Here is a 2,481-nt window from a genome sequence, read left to right on the forward strand (position 1 = left end):
CCCTGCTGTACTTCACTTTCTTGAGTCTGTGTCACACAAGGACATTCCTGCTCCTCCAGTCAATGGCCGCAACCATGGACCTTCATAATGCTAGCTGATTTGGCAAGGGGGGGGGGGGGGGGGGTGAGCATAGTTTTTATTTATTTAAGTGGAGCCACAGTTAAACAGAAAAATAAGTGCAGAAAACCCCTAAAAGTGCCGTAAAGTGAATGTCTACCTTTTCCGTATGATTACTTCCATAAATAACTGATACAATTAACTAGCTCACTCATGACCTGGTAAAGCTAGAGATCATGCTATACATTGTTTAAATATTACCGCACAACTCCGATGATGTTGCAGTGGCAGAATATATTTTAAACTGTTGTCAACTCCGTAACCAGCTGCTAAAGAGAACAGGCTATCCATGCTACAGATTTAAAGGAAGTCCCATGCAAGTCTATGTGACTTCAAGCAAATCTGTAGCCTCCTCGGCCTGCTCACTTTAGCAGCGGGTTAGAGAGTTGCCAGCAGTGTCTTCTGCTGCTGTAACATTGTAGTCGCACATTAAAGGGGTACTCCGGTGAAAATGTTTATTTATTTATTTTTTAAATCAGTTGGTGCCAGAAATTTAAGCAAGTTTGTAAATTACTTCTATAAAAAAAAAATCTTAATCCTTCCAATACTTATCAGCTGCTGTATGCCTCACAGGAAGTTATTTTCTTCTTAAATTTATTTTCTGTCTGACCACAGTGCTCTGCTGACACTTCTGTCCATCTCAGGAACTCTCAAGAGCAGGAGCAAATCCCCATAGCAAACCTATCCTGCTCTTGACAGTTCATGAGACAGGCAGACAGGTGTCTGCAGCAGAAAAGAAATTTAAAAAGAAAAGAACTTCAAGTGAAGCATACAGCAGCTGATAAGTACTGGAATAATTAAGATTTTTTAATAGAAGTAATTTACAAATCTGTTTAACTTTCTGGCACCAGCTGAATAAAAAAAATAGTTTTTTACCGGAGTACCCCATTTAAGTTCAATGTATAAACAGTATATACAGTCATGGTCGTAAATGTTGGCACCCGTGAAATTAGTCTAGAAAATGAAGTATTTCTCACAGAAAAGGATTGCAGTTACACGTTTTGCTATACACATTTTTATACCCTTTGTGTGTATTGGAACTAAACCAAAAAAGGGAGGAAAAAAAGCAAATTGGACATAATGTCACACCAAACTCCAAAAATGGGCTGGACAAAATTATTGGCACCCTTTCAAAATTGCAATCCTTTTCATTTTCTAGAAAAATTTCAGGGGTGCCAACATTTACGGCCATAACTGTAGTTAGCTCCTAAGTACCAAATAGTGAAAAGCAAAAATAGATCAGCTCACCCACTCTTCATAGATAGCACACCTCCGAAATATAAGTCCTGGAGCACGAATGCAGGGAGCCACCACTCCCTGTAGACAATGAAGAAAAAATCAAGGGGAAAAAAATCCAGCTCCTGGTGAATAGCAGAAATCCAAAAACGTAACTTTTAATCATGCACATTTAAAAAGGGGAATGCCACGGCAGGTGGCAAGTGACATGTCACTCTAAAATCAAGATTAAACGCCGATGCGTTTCGAGCTGTTGCTCTTAGTCATGGCCTTGACTAAGAGCAACAGCTCGAAACGCTTCGGCGTTTACTCCTGATTTTAGAGTGTCATGTCACTTGCCACCTGCCGTGGCATTCCCCTTTTTTAATGTACATGATTAAAAGTTACGTTTTTTGAATTTCTTCTATTCACCATGAGCTGGATTTTTTTTCCCCTTGATTTTTTTCTTCACAGCTCCTAAGTACCCTTCAGTGGTGACAGCAGACACCTAAAATGTTATTTAGCAACATTTTTGGAAGGGGTTGTAGCTTTAAAAATGCTCACAATAAGGCTGCAAGTAACAAAGTTCCATTAAGAATATAATTCAAATATAAACTGACAAGTGTCAACCAAACTGCTACTAGTGCTGTATTCCTATTTAATGAGTAGTTAAGAGTCCAACAAAGTAATCGTGTGAAAAGTGTTAATCACTTTTGTAAACTTCTACTGCTAAACCTGTATAATATTAACCTGTTAAGGACCCAGGGCGTACCTGTACGTCCTGAGTCCGCTCCCGTTCTATAACGCGGGGCCACGGCCTCTAACAACGCCCGAGACCCGTGGCTAATAGCGATCAGCACTGATCGCGGTGCCGCGCGCTATTAACCCTTTAGACGTGGCGTTCAAAGTTGAACGCCGCATCTAAAGTGAAAGTAAAACCATGCCAGTTAGCTCAGAAAGCTGTTCCAGATGGCCAAAGCGAAATCCCGGCATCCCAAACAGCTTACATGACAGCCGGAGGATCCCTACCTGCCTCCATGATGTCCGATTGCCGAATGACTGCTCAGTGCCTGAGATCCAGGCATGAGCAGTCAAGCGGCAGAATCATCAATCAGTGGTTTCCTATGAGAAACCACTGATCAATGTAAT

The sequence above is a fragment of the Hyla sarda genome, chromosome 1 (genome assembly GCF_029499605.1).
Source record: "Hyla sarda isolate aHylSar1 chromosome 1, aHylSar1.hap1, whole genome shotgun sequence".
Lineage (NCBI taxonomy): Eukaryota > Metazoa > Chordata > Amphibia > Anura > Hylidae > Hyla > Hyla sarda.